General features: G+C 40.0%; 1 pseudogene; it reads left to right on the forward strand.

The window, feature by feature from the left end:
- The first annotated feature begins 16892 nt into the window (after positions 1–16892).
- On the forward strand, positions 16893–21111 carry LOC138813121 (myelin protein zero-like protein 3; annotated as a pseudogene).
- The last annotated feature ends 1921 nt before the right edge of the window (positions 21112–23032 follow it).

Consider the following 23032-nt stretch of genomic DNA (forward strand, 5'->3'; position numbering starts at 1 on the left):
AAAAAAAGGTTGGACAAATGGGATTACATGAAGTTGCAGAGCTTCTGCATTGGAAAAGGACATAGCTAGCAAGATCAATAGAAAGCCCACGGATTGGGAGAAGATCTTCACTAGCCATAAAACAGACAAGGGTCTCATATCTAAAATATACTTGGAACTCAAAAAATTAAATCCCCCAACAACAAATCCTCAAAGAAACAACTGCCCAATAAATAAGTGGGCTATAGACTTAAAGAGAAACTTCTCTGAAGAAGAAAGGAGGGCCAATAGACACATGAAGAAATGTTCCACTTCCCTAGCCATAAAAGAAATGCAAATCAAAACAACACTGAGATACCACCTCACTCCAATTAGAATGGCAAAAGTCAAGAACTCTAACAACAACAGATTTTGGAGGGGATGTGGACAGAAAGGAACCTTACTGCATTGTTGGTGGGAGTGTAAACTTTTTCAACCACTTTGGAAAGCAGTATGGAGTTTCCTCAAAAGACTTCACATAGACCTACCCTATGATCCAGCAATCCCACTTTTGGGCATTTACCCAAATGTTTACAAACAAGACCACACTAAAGCTACCAGCACAACTATGTTTATTGCAGCATTATTTACCATAGCTAAGATATGGAACCAACCCAGATGCCCCTCAGTAGATGAATGGATCAAGAAAATGTGGTATATATACACATTGGAATTCTATGCCTCCATCAGAAAGAATGACATTGCCTCATTTATTAGAAAATGGAAAGACTTGGAAAAAATTATATTAAGTGAAGTAGCCAAGCCCAAAGAAACATAGGTCCCATGGTTTCCCTTATTTGTAATATCAAGTGTATGTATGAGTCAAGCCGAATAGGTCAGATAATGTAATGTGAGGAAAATGAACCCTTAGATATGTATTTTAATTTTTTTTCTTTCATTCATTTGTTTCTAATGCATTTATCAGATTATTTCTTTGTTGCTTTGTATGTCCCTCCCCCACAGTATAACCCCTGCTTTCACTATATTTGATGCTGATATAATTTGTGGAGGAGATGGGGAAAAACAAGTTGTTTAAGGATAGAGGTGGACCTGTTGCAACAATGAGAAGTACAAGTTGTCATGTTGAAAACGAACTTTACAACTTTGGTGCTGGGGGGAGGAGGATTCGGTGGGAGGGAAGGGGGGAGGCTGGGAAGGAATGTGAAGAGTAAACAAAGGAGGAGGCTAAAATGCTTGGTAAGAAATGTACTCATTATCTTGCCCATGTAATTGTAACCCCTCTGTACAGTATGTTCACAAAATATAAAAATTAAAATTAAAAAAGTAGCTTGCTTTATTACTTGGGCCTTAGGTCTACCACTGTCTACCTTTTGCTTCATTTGGCTTTTGCTCAGAGCGTGAAAACTCAGCTCCTGCTCATAGTGTATTTTTGTTTGTGGCCCTTGTTGGGAAAGGTTGTTGAGTTGGGGGTTGAAAGTAATTCCTAGTGACTCTTTCTGAGGTTTATATTATTATTGTGAGTAGGTGATTACATAAATTTCTCTTATTGCAGAGTATTGTGGAAAAGTAATATTTAGTTGAAATCACAAATGTATTTTAACCTTCACAAGGTAAATTGTCATTATCATGGTCTAAATTTTGTGAATTCTGTAAGCTTTGACAATACAATTCCATAAGCTTTGACAATACAATTATTTCTTCCAGGTGATATTTACATTTCTTTCCTTTTGCTTATTGTAAGATGTTCTGTCTTTCGCTCTCATCCCTCCCATTTGTTTCTGAGGTTTTATTGATTTACTTATTTAATTGAAGGCTATACTACTTGAGCCACAGCTCAACTTTTGCCTTTTTAAAGTGGTTAATATGAGGCAAGAGTCGCATGGGTAGTCAAGACAGTAAAGAGAGGCTTGAAATTGGAGCATTATAGATCAAAGTCAGCCTTGGAAAGAAAGTCCATGAGACTCTTATCTCCAGTCAAACACTAATAGGCAGAAGATAGTAGACCTGTAGCCATGAGCAAAACACTTCAACTTTTAGTCCCTCAACTGAACACAGTGAAGCAAATTTCATGGAGTTTCCTGCCCAAGATGGCTTTGAACCATCATCTACAGATTTCAGCGACCTTAGCCTTCAGGATTATAAGTGTGAGTCAACATTTAGAAATCTTTAATTACCCGTTCTTTCACCTTTTCAGTTATTTATTTATTTTTTTTTTGTCATTTGTTCTTAGGCACTAGCTCTCATGCTCCGTTTTGCCTTTCCTCTTGAAACTACCATGCTCTACAACTTTGACCACAGGTAAACTACAGGCTGTTTCTCTTTTTTGTAGCTCTTCTTCTAGGGCTCAAACTCAGGTAACTGTGACTGAGGTTCTTTTTGTTTGTTTGTTTGTTTAAGTGAGTGGTGGTTGTTAAGTCTTGAAATTAAGTCATGATGACTCTCCCTGAGGTTTTATTTACGTTTACCTTAATGGTAGTTGGTTTCACTACTTGAGCCATAGCTCAACTTCTGCATCTTTTGTGGTTAATAGGAGATTAGAATATCAATAGCAAGCCACGAGCATTACAGAGAGGACTGAAATTTGAGAATCATCGTTCAAAGCCAGTCTTGGGCAACAAAGTCAATGAGACAATTATATCTAATAAGCCCCAACACGTAGGAAGAAGTAGATCTCTAGCCATGAGCAAAGCATAGCAAGTTCAAGCCTCAGTACTGAACACAGTAAAATGTCTCCTGCCCAGGCTGGCTTTGAACCACAGTCCTCAGATATAAGCATTCTGAACAGGTAGGATTACAATTTTTATTTAGAAAGCTTCAATATACTCCGTTTTGCACCTTTTCATTTATTTGATTGTCTCTTCCCCCTTTTTGAAAGTTCATGTCTTTTATTATTAGGGCATACCCATTTACGCTCAGTAATTAATTAATTTATTGATTGATTGATTTTGTCAGTTGTAGGGCTTGAACTCAGTGTCTATGCACCGGCCTTCAGGGACAAAGCAGGCACACTACCACTTTCAGCCACAGTGCCACTTCTACTTAGTTGGACAAAACAGTCACCAGGGGACTTTTCAACCTAGGCTGGCTTCCAATTGTCATCCTCAGATCTAAGCTTCCTGAGTAGCGAGGATTACAGACATGAGCCAGAGGCACCTGGCTTGTTTTTTAGATCAAAACTAACAAGCTCTACATTTAGGCCACACTACTTCACTGACTTCACTGTCCATGAGAGTTTTGGCTTTTTTTTTAATTGTGAAAATACTGTACAGAGGGGTTACAATTACTTGAGCAAGGTAATGAGTACATTTCTTATCAAGCATTGTTGCCTCCTCTCTTTCCCCTTCCCATCTTTTCCCATCCCCCCACACCCCTGCCCCATGCGAAAGTTGTGAAGTTCGTTTTTTGACATAACATCTTGTACATCTCATTGTTGCAATGGGTCGACCTGTATCCCTATTTAAACATTTTTTTCCCTTCCCCTCCACAAATTATAACAACATCACATACAGTGAAACAGGGTTATATCATGGGGAAGGGACATGAAAAGCAACAAAGAAATCATCTTATAAATATGTTAAGAAAAATAGCAAGAAAGAAAAACCATTTGAATCCTTTTATTTTTTGCTCAAAGCTAGCACGAACAAAAACTCTACTCCTGAGGGTTTTTTTTTTTTTGGGGGGGGGGCTGGGTGGGGCTGGAGGCTTGAATTCAAGGCCTAGTTACTCTCGCTGAGGATTGTTTTGTTTTGGGTATTTTGTTTTTCATTTCAAAGCTAGCAGGCTCTACTACTTGAGCCTTAGCTTAATTTCAATCTTTTTTTTGGTGGTTAATAGGCAATAAAAGTCCCATGGAAACCAATAGCACTACACAGTATCCTAAAATCTAAGGATTACAGTTTAAAGCCAGTCTGGGCTTTGAAAGCCCATCAGTCTCATCTCAAATTAACCACATGTGACGGTAAGTAGTAGTTTTAAACTTGAGCAAAAACCCTCAAGTTCTAGCCCATGCCTAGCACACTCAAGTTAGTTGGGCTTTCCTGCCCAGGCTGGCTTCGAACTGTGATCTTTAGATTTCAGATTGGATTAAAGGTATGCGTCTATATTTTAAAAACTCATTGACTCTTTTCTTCTTCACATACATTCACTTGTTTATTTGTTGGTTCTCTGGCTTGTTTTGAGGGCCTCACCAATCTTGCTGAAGGATAGCATGCTCGAAACCAGTTGCACTTTGGTTGAGTTTTTGGTTTTGGTGTTTAGCTGGAAGTAAGTATAGAGATTAACATAGGGTCCTGAATTGTGCGGATTGTGATTCAACCTCAGGAGCAAGGAAAGTGCATGAGTCTGTTATCTCAAATTAACCTCCAAAAGATCAGACATGGTCAAACAAATACTTGTAGTTCATATCCCAGAAAGGCACAGACACACTCATGCACACACACACACACACACACACACACACACACACACACACAATGGTCTTTCCTGTCCTGGCTGGCTTGGAATGGTGATCCTCAATTTCAGTGTTTTGAGTAGGTAGAATTACAAGTGTGATCCACCAGTTTCTTCGTCATTTTATCATTTTTAATAGACTCTTTGTGCTCTCTTCCACTTTTTTAAAAATTTATTTTGTGGTTTTCTTAGTGCTAGATCTGTTTTTCACTTAGCTTTTTTTATGCTCAAGGTTGCTGCTGTACCACTTCAGCCACAGCTCCACTTCTGACTTTTTGCTGATTAGTTGGAGATAAGACGCTCATAAATTTTCCTGCCCAGGCTGACTGTGAACTGCAGTCCTCAGATTTAAGGACACTGTGTAGTTCCCTTGGCTTCCTGTGGGACACTTTCCTATTTACCACCAAAAGAAAAGAAAGTGGGGCAGAAGTTGATCTGTGGTTCAAATAAGAGAGCCTTCTATCCCTGAATTAAAAAAAAAATACTTGTGAGTCTAATTCTGCTACTAATCGTACACACTGCTTGTTCTATTCAAATAAAAACGAAACAGAAACAACTCATGCACAGTGACCAGGTAATAAGGATTCCTGACTGATAACCAGAAACGAATTCCTAAACTCATCTCCTATAGCCTTTTTTAGATAAAATTGGTCATTTGTGTAAGCTGAGGAGAGATTAAAGAACAAGACTTTACAGGCCAGTTACACAGGACTTGGAAATCAGGATCCATTGGTAAAGCTTTTCAGAGAATGACTAAAAACACACTCTTCACCATTCCAAATGGTTCTTCCCTCTGTGCAAGGGAAAGAGAGATGAGAAGGATTAAATATGGGAAAAGTAAGAAGCATCAAACAAGGTAAGTAATGTTAACTGTATTAGATAAAGTAAAACATAGGTGTACAGTATGCAATCCAGAAAAGGACATGTCACCTCTGTGTGGATCCCAGTTAATTTAGTTAATAAAATTAATCGATGGTAAGGAGTAAAACCTTCTATTGATTTACGGAAAAGAGGTACATGGTGGGCAAGTCAGTTCAATAACCTCAAGGATTTTGAACATAAAGAGTGAAAGTTTTTGACTCTGCTTGAGCAACAGGAAAGAACATCTGAGGAGGACTGAGATGTGCAGACATTCCCCAAGAATGATCTCACTGATATCAAGCGTTCTGATGCATGCTGGTTGCCAGGGGCCCATGCCTGTAATCCTAGCTACTCAGAAGGCTTAGATCTGAGGATTGTGGTTTGAAGCCATTTGGGATAAGAAAGTTTGCAAGCTTTTTATGTTTTACAGTTCAAGAATATTCTTATTTGACACTAATTGTAACCCAAGGCAGTGCAATTGGATACCAAGCTGAAGAATATTAGAAAATACACAGACAAGTGTAGACAAAAAGAACAAAATCAATGAGGACCCGGGGTACCAAGGCTCAATGGCACCTGGGCTCCAGATCACACAAGCAATCATATTTATTTGAATTCACACTGGGAAGGTTACCATGGATACATGCAAAAATGAAGCATCAATATTACAATCAGAGCCACCACAGTGAGTAACACTGGTTCCCTTATTGTTTTGAGAAAGGAGACTTCTCTTTTATCCCCCAGGTTTCAAGGCCTTTAAAGCACTATGGAAGGGGCAATAGTTTAACCCTCTCCAGAGCTGTGTTTTAACCCTTCCATGGCCAGCTGTCACCTTTCAGAGTACTATTGAGGTGATGTTCAACCTCTCAAAACTTTTCTAGATTCAACAGCTCAGCTTGAGTCCAATACACCTATTAATATTAATAACATGTATTACAAACACAGTAAAAAGAGAAAAATAATATTAGACATTTAAACAGAAATAACTGACTGGGAGAGTTCTGGGAAGATGGCGGAGGAGAAGCTGGAATCTGAACAAGCTCTCGCATAGAAAGTAGATTTAGAATTCCAGTGAACAGTCCTAAGCCAGAGAATCACACCAAGTGTGCCATCACAGGACAGAGAGTTAGACAAGAGGGGGAAGCCAAGGAAACGCATCAGCTGCCGCTCCGGCGGCGGGGTCCCGGCGGTGACCACTGCCGCGGAGTCATACCTGAGACACAGAGAGTCGGGGACGAAGGAGCCAGACGCAGTGGACGAGCGGATTCTACTCAACACCAACAAGAACCGACAAGGAGCGGACATCTTCATCCTGCTGTTTGCAGACCAGAGACGACCCAGGATCCAAGACTCGGCGTGAGTACAAGCCCGACGTCCTCATTCCTTCTCAGGGAGCAGAGGAGGGAAGGCCACCCCTCCCCCCCAGCACCGGTGATCTCCATCTTGGATACCGACAAAGCTCGGAGGAGCTGCTAGCTCCAGCTCAGGCCTTGGAATAAAACGAGTCATTTAGCAGGTCACAAGAACTTAACGGCGAAGTGACCTGCCAGACTCAGCTCCATCCAGGGAAAAGTCACCCAGCTCAGGCGCCAGCCATTGGAGTGCCTTGCCTCCCTGGGTAACCAGAGCCAGAGGCTGCCCCTCCCTCTAGCAGCCACCACAATCAATTGAAAAACAGAAACCCTGAGAATGGCTCCAGGCTGGGCGCTGTGAGCTTTATCACAAAATAGCCCCAGGGAAAAGCTACTGTTTGTTGAAAGGCCTCAACTCTACCCAGAACCTAGCCTCATCACCACATCCCCCTCTTTTGTGACTCTCAAAGCAGACCACCCTCCCAGAAAACTAACCTGGGAGGGGGATCTCAAAATCTTGGGTAAAGCAGAGCATTTTTCTGCCTCTTCCAACCAACCGACTTAAGAAACCAATCAAGCCACAGGACCTCAAGCTGACCAGAGGCTCCAACAAGAGACTGGTTGCAGACAAAAGGGAGATACAGGATTCTTCCCACTCCTCCCCCCCCCAAAAAAAAAAAATCAAAAGACTTTTTTTCTTTTTTTTTTTCTTCTTCTTCTTCTTCTTTTCTTTTTTTTTTTGCTTGTTTTTTGTTTTTTGTTACCTTATATATATATATAAATTTTTTTCCCTTCTAAAACTTTTATTAATCTTTAATTTTTGCCTCTTCTGAAAAACTAATTGTTTTCCAGTAACTTTTTTTTTTCTCATCTTATAATTTTTATTTTAGGAATACGTGAATGAGAGTTTTCCTTTCTTTTCTTGTCTTCTTTCTCTTTTTCTTTCTTTCTTAATTATCTTTTTGTTTTTTATCTAGCTCTACTGAACTTCTGATCTTTTCTTCTCCCTTTCCCATCCTTAAAGATTTTCACATCTCCTCTATGTCCCTCCCCTTCTCTGAACATATTCACATTCCTCTCTAAATAGACGGTCTTTTAACCTCTTTCTGGTCTCTCTTTATTCCTCTTTCCATCTCTTCTTTTTCTCTCTCTCTCTACTTGCATCCTACCCAACCCATTTCCTGCACTGTGATTAGGACATAGTTAACTCTCCCTGTGCCTCCCCACACCAATCTATTCCCATTTTTTACCCACATCTCTCCCTAATCCTAATAATTTCTGGTTTTCCAAATTCTTTTCTGCGGTTAGAAGTCCTTTAACATATAGTCGTTTGATGTTGAATAGATGTATCTGTTGAACTAGATTGTATCTGTAGACTATTGACGGTACAAATGCAAAATTTGGTTGATGGTTGCCTTAAGATAGTGTTCTAGCACAAAACTGGTGCAATCTTTATCTCAAATGGGCCGAGTAAGCCGGAAAAACACAAGAAAAATGGCAAATTCGGGTATCTCAATTCCCAACCTTGATAATCAGGGATTAGAACAGATAAAGAATAATCCAGAGGAGAGTTCCCAAATAGCTCTACAAACACTAATAGCAAACATGATAAATGAGAAGTTTGACAATGTACAAAGGACTCTGTATGAGCGTGATAGGGAGAGAGAGGAGGCATCCCAGAAGTTTATACAGGAATATCATAAGCGTGAGGAAGCTTCTCAAAAACTGATACAGGATTTGCGTGAACAACTTGAGAATACTCAAAGAGAAAGGGAGGAATGGCGTGAGCAGGCAGAGAACACTCAAAGAGAATTGCAGGAATCCCACAGAAGGGAGGAAACTAATCAAAGAGTAATTCACGAATTAAGAGACCAGGTAGAGAATACACAAAGATCACTAAAGGCATTCATGAAATCCATTAACAAAGAGCTGAAGGAAGTCAGGGAGACCACAAAGGGAATGCTGAATGGAAACCAACAGAAGGAATGGGAGTCCAAAGAAACCATAACCAATCAACTAAGTGATTTGAGAACAAACACTGAACACCAAATTAAGGAAGTAAAGAAATTCATACAAGACCTAAAACAGAGCTTCAACAAATAATTTGAAGCCATCAAAGCTGACCAATTAGAAGGAAAAGAGATAAAAAACAAAGAGAGTCTTGACAGCAGGTTAGACCATGCAGAAGATCGAATCTCAGGGATTGAAGACAGCCTAGATATTACAGAGAAAGAACATACAACCATCCAAGACAAGTCCAAGAAATATGATAGGTCTATCCAACACCTGGAAGACACCATCAGAAGGCCCAATCTAAGGATAATGGGTGTAGAGGAGCACCTAGAGACAGAAGTTAATGGTCTAGGAAATTTGTTTAACAGGATCCTAGCAGAGAACTTCCCAAACATACAAAAAGATAGGCCTATTCAGATACAAGAAGCTTTTAAAACCCCAAATAGACCAGACCAGAATAGGACATCCCACCGTCACATTATAATCCACACAGGATCAACCCAGACCAAGGAAAAGATCCTTAAAGCTGTCAAGGAGAAAAGGTTAATCACCTATAAAGGGAAACCAATTAGAATTACCTCAGATTTCTCAGCAGAGACAATCAAAGCAAGAAGAGCCTGGAATGACGTATGCCATGCCCTAAAAACAAACAACTATCAACCAAGAATACTGTACCCAGCTAAACTCTCCTTCATAACTGAAGGCCAAATAAAAACCTTCCATAGCAAAGAAAAATTGAAACAATACATCTCCACCAAACCAGCCCTAAAAAAGATTCTTAAAGATGTCCTACACATAGAAACCCAACAAGAACGCAACAAAGGCCAAGAAACTGCACTCAAACTGAGAATCCAAGAACCTTAGGAAGAACCCAGCTTTCACAGCCCCCAAGAAGGTGGATAACATGGCAGGAACTCCCAAATACCTCTCAGTCTTATCTCTTAACGTTAACGGACTGAACTGTCCAATTAAGCGACATAGACTGTCTAATTGGATTAAAAAACAAGACCCTTCTATCTGCTGCCTGCAGGAGACACATCTTGCCCGTAAAAACAAACATATTTTCAAGGTTAAAGGCTGGAACAAAATCTACCAAGCAAACGGCCCTCATAAACAGGCGGGAGTTGCAATCCTAATATCAGATAAAATATACTTCAAATTCAAATTCATGAGAAGAGATAAAGAGGTCGCTACATACTAATTAAAGGATCTCTCCTTCAGGAGGATATTACAATTCTAAATATCTATTCGCCAAACAATGGAGCACCCAAATTTGTCAAAGAAACACTACTTTCCCTCAAATCCCATATAGATCCAAAGACATTAATTGTTGGGGATTTTAACACACCACTCTCCCCACTAGATAGATCAACTCCGCAAAAACACAACAGAGAAACCGCAGATCTAAACAGCTGCATAGATCAACTAGACTTAACAGACATTTACCGAACATTTCACCCAGCAGCATCAGAATACACGTTCTTCTCAGCAGCACATGGAACGTTTTCTAAAATAGATCACATTTTAGGCCACAAAGCAAACTTGTCTAAATTCAGAAACATTGAAGTTGTACCTTGCATTCTCTCTGACCACAAGGGAATAAAATTAGAACTCAACACCAAAAGCCACCAAAGAAAGTCCGGTATCACATGGAGGCTGAACAACACACTGCTGAATCATGAGTGGGTCATGGAAGAGATTAGAAAGGAAATTCAAATGTTCATGCTATTCAACAAAAATGAACACACAAATTACCAGCTCCTCTGGGACACAGCAAAGGCAGTACTCAGAGGCAAGTTTATAGCTCTGAGCTCCTACATCAACAAATTGGAGAGATCGGAAACTAGCAATTTAATGACACATCTAAACCTCCTTGAAAAAGAGCAGCAAGATAAACCCCAATCCAGTAGAAAGAAAGAAATAATCAAAATTAAATCAGAATTAAATGAATTAGAATCCAAAAAAACTATAGAAAGAATCAACAAAACAAAGAGTTGGTTCTTCGAAAAACTTAACAAAATTGACAGACCCTTAGCAAACCTTATCAGAAAAAGGAGAGAACACACCCAAATTAATAAACTCAGAGATGAGAATGGAAACATCACCACGGAAACAACCAAGATTCAGAACATTATAAGGGAATACTTCTCAAAACTTTATGCTAATAAGTTCGACAACTTGACAGAAATGCACCTCTTCCTAGCAAATATTGACATGCCAAAACTAAACCAAGATGAGTTAAACCAGCTTAACAGGCCCATATCAAGCATTGAAATAGAAACAGCAATAAGAGACCTCCCAGCTAAGAAAACTCCAGGACCAGATGGTTTTACAACGGAATTTTACAAGGCCTTCAAAGCAGAGCTCACACCAATACTCCTCCAACTCTTCAATGAAATTGAAAGAGAAAGCTCACTACCGAACACATTCTATGAAGCCATCATAACCCTCATCCCAAAACCAGGCAGGGACTCATCAAAGAAAGAGAACTATAGACCCATTTCTTTGATGAACATTGATGCAAAACTTCTCAACAAAATTTTGGCCAATCGACTTCAACAATTCATCCAAAAAATCATACACCATGATCAAACAGGATTCATTTCAGGGATGCAAAGCTGGTTCAATATACGCAAATCAATTAATATTATTCATCACATCAACAGGAGCAAGAATAAGAACCACATGGTTATCTCAATAGATGCAGAAAAAGCATTTGACAAGATCCAACACCCCTTTATGATGAAGATTCTGGAAAAATTAGGAATCCATGGAACATTCCTCAATATAATAAAGGCTGTATATGACAAACCTACAGCCAGCATTATACTCAATGGTGAAAAACTAAAGCCATTTCCTCTTAACTCAGGAACAAGACAAGGATGCCCACTCTCTCCACTTCTCTTCAATCTAGTATTAGAATGCCTAGCTACAGCAATAAGACAAGATGCAGACATAAAGGGGATCCAAATAGGGAAAGAAGAAATAAAACTCTCCCTCTTTGCAGATGACATGATCTTGTATTTAAAGAATCCCATAGACTCCACTCCCAAATTACTCAAACTGAATCAAAACTTTGGCAAAGTAGCAGGTTATAAAATTAACCCCCAAAAATCAATGGCTTTACTATATGCCAACAATGAGAAAAGTGTGGCTGAAATTAGGAAAGCAACTCCATTTGTAATAGCCCCCCAAAAAATAAAATACCTAGGAATTAACTTAACCAAAGAAGTGAAGGACCTCTATGATGAAAACTTTAAAATCTTGAAAATGGAAATCAACACAGAACTTAAAAAATGGCAAAACCTCCCATGCTCCTGGATTGGCAAGATTAACATCGTGAAAATGGCAATAATTCCCAAGGCTATCTACAAATTCAACGCGATACTTATCAAAATTCCACCCTCATTCTTCAAGGAAATAGAGGAGGCAATCCAAAAATTCATATGGAACAATAAAAGACCCCGAATAGCAAAAACGCTCCTCAACGGAAAGAACACTGCTGGAGGAATATCAATACCAAATTTCAAACTCTACTATAAAGCCATAGTAATCAAAACAGCTTGGTATTGGCATAAGAACAGACCTCAGGACCAATGGAATAGAATTGAAAACCCAGAAATGAACCTACAGACCTATAGCCATCTAATCTTCGATAAGGAAGCTAAAACAATAGAATGGAAGAAAGACAGCCTCTTCAGTAAATGGTGCTGGCAAAATTGGTTAACTACATGTAGAAAACTAAAGCTAGATCCTTATATATCACCCTGCACCAGAATCAACTCCAAATTGATCAAAGACCTTGAACTCAAAGCAGACACTCTGAAAACATTACAGGATGGAATAGGAGAAACCCTAGGTCTCCTTGGCTCAGGCCGAAATTTTCTGAATAGAGACCCGGAAGCACAACAAATCAAAGAAAGGTTGGACAAATGGGATTGCATAAGATTGCAGAGCTTCTGCAGGGCAAATGACCTAGCTGGCAAGATCAATAGAAAGCCCACCGATTGGGAGAAGATCTTTACTAGCCATACAACGGACAAGGGTCTCATATCTAAAATATATTTGGAACTCAAAAAATTAAACCACCCAACAACAAATCCTCAAGGAAACAACTGTCCAATAAATAAGTGGGCAAAAGACTTAAAGAGAAGCTTCTCTGAAGAAGAAAGAAGGATGGCCAATAGACACATGAAGAAATGTTCAACATCCCTAGCCATAAAAGAAATGCAAATCAAAACAACATTGAGATATCACCTCATTCCAGTTAGAACAGCAAAAATCAAGAACTCTAACAACAGGTGCTGGAGGGGATGTGGACAGAAAGGAACCTTACTTCATTGTTGGTGGGAATGTAAACTTGTTCAACCACTTTGTAAAGCAGTATGGAGGTTCCTCAAAAGACTTCACATAGATCTCCCCTATGATCCAGCAATCCCACTTTTGGGCATTTACCCAAATGTTTACAAACAAGACCACACTAAAGCTACCAGCACAACTATGTTTATTGCAGCATTATTTACCATAGCTAAGACATGGAACCAACCCAGATGCCCCTCAGTAGATGAATGGATCAAGAAAATGTAGTATATATACACAATGGATTTCTATGCCTCCATCAGAAAGAATGACATTTTCCCACTTGTTAGGAAATGGAAAGGTTTGGAAAAAATTATATTAAGTGAAGTAAGCCAGGCCCAAAGAAGCATAGGTCCCATGGTTTCCCTTATTTGCAATATCTAGTATAGGTATGAGTCAAGCGGAAAAGGTCAGATAATGTGATGTTAGGAAAATGAACCCTTAAATATGTATTTTAATGTTTTGTTTCTTTCATGCATGTGTTTCTAACGCATTTATAAGATTATTTCTTTGTTGCTTTGTATGTCCCTCCCCCACAGTGTAACCCCCGCTTTCAACTATATTTGATGTCAGTATAACATGTGGAGGAGATGGTGACAAACAAGTCGTTTAAGGATTCAGGTGGACCTGTTGCAACAATGAGAAGTACAAAATGTCATGTCAAAACCAGCTTTACAATGTCGGTGTGGGGGGGGGGAGGGGGGTATAATTGGGTTGGGGGAGGGGGTTAAAATTGGGTGGGGGGAGCGTGGAGGCGGGGAAGGGAAGTGAAGGGTAAACAAATGAGGAGGCTGCAATGCTTGGTAAGAAATGTATGCATTATCCTGCCCATGTAATTGTAGCCCCTCTGTACAGTATGTTCTCAAATAAAATAAAATACAATTAAAAAAAAAAAAAGAAAGAACTGACTGCATTCTTTTATCCGGTACAAGAAATTTAGCACTGTTGTTTAAGTCTCTAATAACACTTTTTTAGATATAACTTCATGGCTTTCATAAAACCTCCTACATAGTCCTTAGAGTGTCTTTTTGACTCCCATTTTTATTTGTTACATTTGCATAGTAGTATAGTATATCATCTTTAAAATCATATCACCTCATAATTAAAGTTTATCTTGTAAGTAAGTACTTCTGAAACTCCAATAAAATATCACAATAGTTGGAAGTGGAGCTATGGCTTAAGAGCTATAGTGCAAGTCTTGAGCCAAAGAAGCTCAGGGCCCAAAGTTTAAGCCCTAGTTTCCACACATACACATCTCCCCATCCGTCACCCAGACACACAATCAGATGATAATGTCTATCAAGTTCTTCCTTAGGATGATCTTGATGATGTCAGCAACTGTATCAAGTTTCTATCTCTCTTCCATGCATTTGTGGTAGTAGACAACAGAGTCGCTGTAGTATAAAATGTGTCTAAGACTTGTCCATGAGCAAAAGCAGTTATGTAACATATCCATCACAATGTCCAGCTCTCTTGATAGTAGATTTGCCCATCTTGGGACTTGATGGGACCCATGTACTCTTCAACTGACTTTCCCATCCTCTGTCCCAACTGCTTCAATGTTTCACCATCCACACCAAAGAGGCTTTAATTACCTCCCCAAAATTATCTGAATCCTGGATGCCTGAGATGTCGTGAAGACACTCTGTGGGTATTCCCCTCTCTGACAGGCCATTTTAACTCCTATGCTCTCCTCACAGATGTAGGCAATGGTCTCTGTGGGACTTCAGTGCCAGATCTTCGAGAGATTTAGTTTCATTGTTTCCATAAGCTCTGGGAAATCATGCAGTGAAGGGTCCAGTTTAGAAACATAGGGGTATACATACCTCCTCATTCTGGAGTTTTTCATGTATGTTCTCTTGGCCATTGAACAGAAGTGGGGTCTCTGAAAGGAAACTTGTATGGTGATCTGTCTGCTTTGGTCCATACAACATAGAACCACGTTCCCATCCCTTCAATGATTTTGACAAGCTCCATGTGATTCATGCTGAACTGCTTTCAATGCTGTAACAATGTAGAGGTCACAACTTGATGTGTGGATAGCTGTCCATGCTTGATCCTGAGTTACCTTGACACGCAGGGACCAAAACTCCATGTTGGGAAAGTGAGAGCATTATTAGCTGGCTTATATCTGTGTAGTTTGAATGACACCAGTAGGCATTGAGGCCTCCTCTTCATGTCCAAGTACCCTCAGCATATTGATAAAGATTGACACACCATGGCAAGTCGTCACAAAAAAATTCTGACCTGGTCCTGGGCATTATCTCAAGCATCTCACCCACTTCTAGCAACTTCCCTTCTTTCAAGGTCTTGCCAATTCTCCTCCTTGTGTTCTCAGGTAAAATAATGCTGTCAGTGAGTAAAGAGCAGAGGACAAGGAAGCAGGTATTCTAGAGAAAGTAAATACTGAAGCCTCTTCCATGGTGAGAAGATAATGAAACCTGCAACTATAGAATAGCGAAGGAGTTAAGATGGTTATGCACACATTTTGTGCACAAAAATGCCAGACCTAGTATGCTGTGTACAGAGTTTCAGTCCATAATGGTCTGTAACAAAGGCATCACAGTTACAGATAAACCAAGTTCATAATGTCTTTTCTTCTTTTCTTCTGTGCCGTTCTGGGGCTTGCACTCAGGAAATGGACACTATCCCTGAAGTTTATTTTTTCCCCTCAAGGCTACTACTTCACCACTGGAACCACAATTCTACTTCTAGTTTTTTGGACATAATTGGAAATAGAATTCGTACAGGCTTTCCTGCCCAAGTTGGCTTCAATCACTTATCCTCAACCTCATGAATAGCTAGGATTAGAAGATTGGCCATTGAGCATGGTAGCAACTCTCTTCCTTTTTAGTTCTTTTTCTTTGTTCCTTTTTTCCAGTTATGGGCCTGAATTCTAGGCTTGGGCACTGTCCCTCATCTCTTCAGCTGAAGGCTCGTCTCAACCACTTGAGCCACAGCGTGATTTCCAGCATTGTTTCTGCTTAAGTAGTAATGAGCAATTGAATCCAGGGCCTCATGCATGCAAGGCAAACACTCTACCACTGAGCCACCTTCCCATCCCCATCTTTCCTTTTCTTTAAAAAAATATTATTAGGAAAATGATGTTCAGAGGGATAACAGTTAAGTCAGTTAAACAGTTGTCAGGTAAAGAATCCATTTTTGGGGGACAATTACTCCCCTTTCCTTTTTCTCAATTTATACCTCTCACTGTGGCTTTTTTGTGGTTAACTGGAGATAAAAATCTTGCAGACTTTGCTGCCTAGGGTGATTTTGAACCGTGATCCTCAGATATCAGTCTGCTGATGAGTTAGGATTACAGGCTTGAATCTGAAAGACAAGAAGACTGTTCTGAAGATTGTCCTATATTGGTTATAGGGCTGTGGGCCTGAATGGACTTATGCAGTGAATGCTAGGCAGATCAGTCATCTGGAAGCATGTGTCCCTTCTTAACCCTGATTGTCCCTCAGAACAGATAGGTGATGCTTTCAGAGCAAGAACCAGTTTGTACCAGCTCAACAGACGTCCTCACTATATATGTTTTATTCAACAACTATTGGGTTGCTTATATTATCAAGACATTTTCTTTCTTAAGAACTTTTTTATTGTAAGATTGCAATAACTACAGATTCATCATGGTCTAGGAATACATGTCTGCTATCAGCTTTAATATCAAAGCCACATAGCTGTTCCAAATCATGTTTTATTGATCTTAAAGTAGTTCTTGAATATTAGTCTTTATTAGTAATGATATTATTAATGTAAGTATTAAAGTTCTTCAAACATATTTCTCTTATTAAATGAATCCTTACAGTAACATTGAAAGCATCTTCTGGAGCAGCATTGGAAAAGATACTTGGATAATACTAAGAATGAAGGATGAGAAGTGTGAAAAACAGAACTAAGAATTACCAGTGTGACTGGGAAACATCTTCTACAGAGCAGAATCCCAGATTTCTGGAAACATATCATGTGAGAACAGGGCTTCAAACAGTACATGTGACCACATGGGTGAGCCTCAGTGTTGCCACATAGATGTTATTCCTATATGAAAGTCTCATGTTCGATGGGCTTTCACAACCCCAGATTTATGAAAGTTTGTTGTCTTCATTCCTTCAATATTACTTCATACTTTGCTATTGAGTGTAATTATTCTTTTAAAACATGAAAACTCAACACCATCTCTTGGACTGAGGCATTTACTGTCTCCCTATGAATAGATCTGTTATTTAAGAGGCTTCCTTGGGCTGGGTAGGTGGCTCAGTGGTGGAGCAATTGCCTTGCATGCTTGAGGCCCTGGGTTCTATTCCTCAGCACCACATAAGCAGAAAAAATGCCAGAAGTGGCGCTGTGGTTCAAGTGGTATAGTGCTAGCCTTGAGCTGAAGAGCTGAGGGACAGCACCCAGGCCCAGATTTCAGGCCCCACGAACGGACAACCCCCCCCCAAAAAAGAGGCTTCTTTACAGGTGCCAGTGCCTCCCTCCTTTAATACTAGCTTCTCAGGAGGCTGGGATCTGAAGGTCACAGTTGAAGCCTGCCTGGGTGGGAAAGTCCATCAGATTCTCATCTCTAATCAACTACCAAAAAAGCCAGAAGTGGAGCTGTGGCTGAGGTGGTAGAACACTCGGCTGGAGCAAAAAACGCATAAGGACAGGCAGCACCCAGCCTGATCCTGAGCCCCAGACCCGCCTTCAGGCACACACACACACACACACACACACACGCACAAACACACACACACACACACACACACACAAGTGGCTTTCTGCCAGACATGTCATGTGGGCCCATGAAATGGTTGGAGACCCCTCTTCAAATGGACTTGCCCTTGTATTTACTCCAGTAATGTGGAAATTGACTCTCAGTCACCTATAGGTCCATTGGTTTAGGATTTGTACTTTGCATCCCACTTCCTCTGCTTGTTTTTTGAGGTGAGTCTTGTAGCTCAACACAGATGTCAATACACTTCAAGATACTGCTTACGGTCTCAAGGCCTGCATTCACACTACACATGGAAAAATAAAACATGACCTGAGAGCCTCTGCTTACGCTGAGGGCCAGCTATCCAAGCAACGGCAGCTTCCTATGAATGGCAAACTGGAATCCAGGCTCAGGTTGTTCACAACAGACAGATGTGAGTTGTGTAAGGCTTGAATTGTTCTAAGGAAAAGCAGAGAATGGAGGAAGGCAGAGGAACTGGGAAAAGACAATCTACCCTCCCATGTTTCCTTGCAGTTCCTGGTCCACATTATATCCTTTGCTAATTGCTCTGCTGTGTGTGTGTGTGTGTGTGTGTGTGTGTGTGTGTGTGTGTGTGTGTGTGTGTGTATGTGTGTGTGTTTGTGTGTTTGAGAGTGTCAGTGAATGTTTGCATGTGTACAGTGGTTCTGGGCCTTGAATTAAGGGGCTGGACACTGGGAAGGTAGGGTGAATATGAGCAAGTACATCATATGCATGTGTGGAAGTAACTCCATCAAACCTCTGAGTGTGCAACTAGTATATACTAATGAAAGTGAAAAAATGATTAAGCAATGCTCAAAATCCTCCATAAGCTATTTAGAGATAACTTTAAAAAAGGATCAGGAAGCATAGTTGGTAGGGGATATGAAAAATCTGTAGTTAAAACTGTGGGATCATTAAAGCAAGGTGCTGGTGGCTCATGCTTGTACTCCTAGATATTCAAGAGGCTGAGATCTAAGGATCATTATTTGAAACCTGACCAGGCTGAAAAGTAATCACACTCTATATAAGATATACTACTCAGAAAAAGCTCAAAGTGGCACTCTGAGGCTTCAGCAGTAGAGTGCCCAAATTCAAACCACAGGATTGGCAGAAAATAAAAGAAATAGTCCAAACTTAAGATGTCTAAGGAGTTTTAGACTAAATGTTGTATATAAACAAGTTACTATATTTTGGGGCTCATTTGTTGTTGTTGTTTTAAATATATTATGTATATTCTTCCCCCTATGATATATCCCCATTTGACTTTGAATTGACTTTGATACCGTGCACCTTGTATATACATTTTTCTAATTTGGGAGGGGAACCAAAATAACAAATTGCTGAAACAAGGACACAGGATGACCCATTGCAACAATGATATCCATAGGACAGTATGTTAGAAATGAACTTTACAACATTGGGTAGGGAAGGGTGGAGGGGAAGGTAAGGGATAGTAGAAAAAAACAAGGGAAGGGGTAACAATGCTTGACCAGAAATGTACTCATTGCCTTATTCATGTATCTGTAGCATTTCTATAGAATCTTCACAATAAAATAAGATTTAGAAAATGAAAAATATCTAGTTACAGCTAAAGTACGAAAGGAAAAATCCGTTCATTCATTTGCCTGTGGCAACAGAAATTAGAAATACACAGTCAATAGATATTTATTGCAAATCCCACACGGATTCATGCCCATGGCTACTTCACCCTCCTTGTCTTCAGGGGAAAGTCAGGAGGAATCAGTACAAGCTTCCTATCCAATAGCAGTCTACTCAATTCCTGTACCAAGACTGCCATCTGTAGTACATCAGATGGAAAAAGTTAACATTCCTTCCAAAAGCGTCTCAAATGAGCCCTATAAACCATAGCCTCCAACTGTCCTGATTTAACTCTTATTTCCTTTCCCAAGCTACAAATACATATAAACTTGTGGAGGGCTCTACAGAGATGGACAAAGACTTATAAAACATATATTGTTTCACACCTGTAGAAAATTAAAACTAGACCCTTATAAAGCACACTGAACAAGAATCAACTCCAAAGGGATCAAAGACCTCAGAGCCAAAGCAGATACCCTGAAAACATTACAGGAAGGAAAAGGAGAAACTCCAGGGCTCCTTGGCACTTGCAAAAAGTTTCTTAATAAAGACCCAGACACACATAAAATCAAAGAAAGGTTGGACAAATGAGATTGCATGAAACTGCAGACCGTCTGCACGACAAAGGACATAGCTATCAAGATCAAGAGAAAGCCCAAGGATTTGGAGAAGATCTTCACTAGGCTTACAATGGACAAGGATCTCATATCTAACATATAATTAGACCTCAAATAATTAAACCCTCCAAAAACAAATCCTCAAAGAAAAACTGCCCGATAAATAAGTGGGCTAAAGACTTAAAGAAAAAGGTCTGAAGAGGAAATAGGAATGGCCAATAGATACATGAAGAAATGATCAAAATCTTTAGCCATAAAAGAAATGAAAATCAAGACAACGTTGAGATTCCACCTCACCCAAGTTTGAATGGCTATAATCAACAAATTTAATAATAACTGATACTGGAGGGGATGTGGTTAAAGGGAACGTCCTGCATTGTTGGGGGGAGTGTAAACTTGTTCAACCACTTTGGAAGGCAGCATAACCATGTTTATTGCAGCATTATTTAGCAAAAGTAAGATATGGAACCAACCAGATGCCCCTCAGTATATGAATGGATCAAGAAAATATACACAATGGAATTCTATGCCTCCATCAGAAAGAATTAGGCAGGTACCTGAGGAGCAGCCGGGATGCTGCTGATCAGAGCCGCTTGAGGCTAGGGCTGCACCTTCTCTGCCCTGATAGGCATCCTACTCTTGCAGGATTAGTGCAGCTGCTGACATACGAGGTTATGTTGGAGAAAATGTCAAGTTGAGATGTACCTTCAAGTCATCTTCATATGTCACTGACAAACTGACCATAGACTGTAAGTACCGTCCTCCCAGCAGCAGTTGCACAAAATCTATTTTTCACTATCAGTCTTTCCATTACCCAACCACAGCAGGCACTTTTCTGGATCAGATCTCCTGGGATGGAAATGCATACAAAGGGGATGCATCCATAAGCATAAGCAACCCTAACCTGATGGACAATAGGACATTCAGCTGTGCTGTGAAGAATCTCCCAGATGTGCACCATGACATCCCCCTGACGGAACTAACAATCACAGAAAGGGGTTTTGGTACCATGCTGTCCTCTGTGGCCCTTCTTTCTATTCTTGTTTTCATTCCCTCAGCAGTAGTTATTGTTCTGCTGCTTGTGAGAATATCAAGGAAGGCTGCAGGGATGAAAAAGCGGAGGGCTATAAGAAGAAGTCTTGGAGTTCCAGGAAGATAGCAGAGGAGAAAGTGGAGGTTAAACAACTCTCGCATAGAAAGCAGTTTTAGTGTTCCAGTGAACAGTCCTAAGTCAGAGAATCACAAGTGTGCCATCACAGTACAGAGAGTTAGGCCAGAGAGGGAAAATCCTGGCAAGGAGACAGATCTGAGCACTTGCCAGTAGTCGCGGCTGTGGCTGTGGCTGCAGTGGTGGCAGCGGTAGCCGCCATACCTGCAACACAGAGAGTCCGGGATGAAAGAGCCAGATTTGGCAGGTGAGCAAATTCTATTCAACACCAGCAAGAACCGACAAGGAGCAATCATCTTCATCCGGCAGTTAGCAGACCAGAGACAACCCAGGAACCAAGACTCGGCGTGAGTAGAAGCCTGACGTCCTCACTCCTTCTCAGAGAGAAGAGGAGGGAAGACATCTCTCATCCCCCACTACCAGACATCTCCATCTTTGATACTGACAAGGGCCTGGCTGAGCTGCTAGCTCCAACTCAGGCCTTGGAAGAAAACTAGAGTCATTTAGGAGCTCACAAGGACCTAACCTGATGTGCCAGACTCAGCTCAACCCAGGGAAAAGTCACCCAGCTCAGGCTGTCAGACCCAGGAGTGGCTTTCTTCACTAGGAAACAGAACGACAGGCTGTCCATCCCTTTAGCAGACTCTACAATCAATTGAAATTCAGTAAACATAAATCCTGAGAATGGCTCCAGGCTGGGCTCTGTGAGTGTCTCAGGAGCTAACCCTTCAGGGAAAATCTACTTTTTACTGAAAGGCCTCCACTCTACCCAGAACCTAGCCTCATCACAGCATCTCCAAAGTAGAGGAAACAGCCATCTCCCTCTTGTGATACTCAAAACAGATTTCCCTCCCATTGAACTATACTGGGAGGAGGATCACAAAATCCTGGGTAAAGCAGAGCATTTTTGTGCCTTCTCAAACAAACTGACTTAAGAAACCAACCAAGCCACAGGAAAATCAAACACCACAAGTAGACCAGAGACTCCAACAAGAGGCTAGTAATGGACACAAGGGAAATACAGGACTTTCCTAACCCTGCCCAAAAAATCAAAGAATTTTTTTTTTTACCTTTCATAAATTTTTTTTCTAAAACTTCTTTTAATTTTTACCTTTAAAAAAATTGTTTTCTAGTAACTTTTTTTTCTCCCTCTTATAATTTTTATTTTAGGGGTATATGTGTGTGTGCATGTTTTCTTTCTTTTTTTTTGCTTTTTAAAAAATTATTTTTTTTTTGTTTAGCTCTACTGAACTTTTAATCTTTTTTCTTCCTCATTCTTTTCACCTTTTCTTCTCTTTCATTCTTCTTTGTGAGACTTAATTGCTGTTCTGCACATCCTCAGATTACCCGTAGTCGATTATTAGACCTTATCCCCCACAGAGTACACAATTAATCAAGAAATATATTAATCAATTCAAAACCTCTTAGACTTACATTCTTTAGTAGCAGTACTAACTCTTTATACCTATATAATATTTTAATTATTTTTATTGTTAAGTTTTTCACGTCTCCTTCATATCCCTCCGCTTCTCTAATTATATCCTCATTCTTTTTGTATTGTCTGATATATTTATTCATTCATTTCAGTAATCAATAGCACCAGATAGTTAGTTTAAATATATGAGTGCCATTTTACCCAATCACAGTTTTTCCTCTTGAAATGGAATTAATCATGGAAAAATAGTCATGTCCTCTTCTGTGAGAAACCTGAGACCTTTTATACCCCAGCTTAAGAATGTAAAACAATAAAAATCACACATAATTTTTTCCTCTCTAAGAAGACCAAAAGCCAGGAATGTGCTTTTTATAAGACAGTGACATGAACAAAACATTATGTCAAAAAACAAACTTTACAACTTTGGCCATTGGGGGAGTGAGATGGGAAGGGAGGGAGAGGGGAAAGGATGGGAAG

Source organism: Dipodomys merriami, unplaced genomic scaffold (genome assembly GCF_024711535.1).
Source record: "Dipodomys merriami isolate MVZ:Mamm:240054 unplaced genomic scaffold, mDipMer1.0.p SCAF_589, whole genome shotgun sequence".
Taxonomy (NCBI): domain Eukaryota; kingdom Metazoa; phylum Chordata; class Mammalia; order Rodentia; family Heteromyidae; genus Dipodomys; species Dipodomys merriami.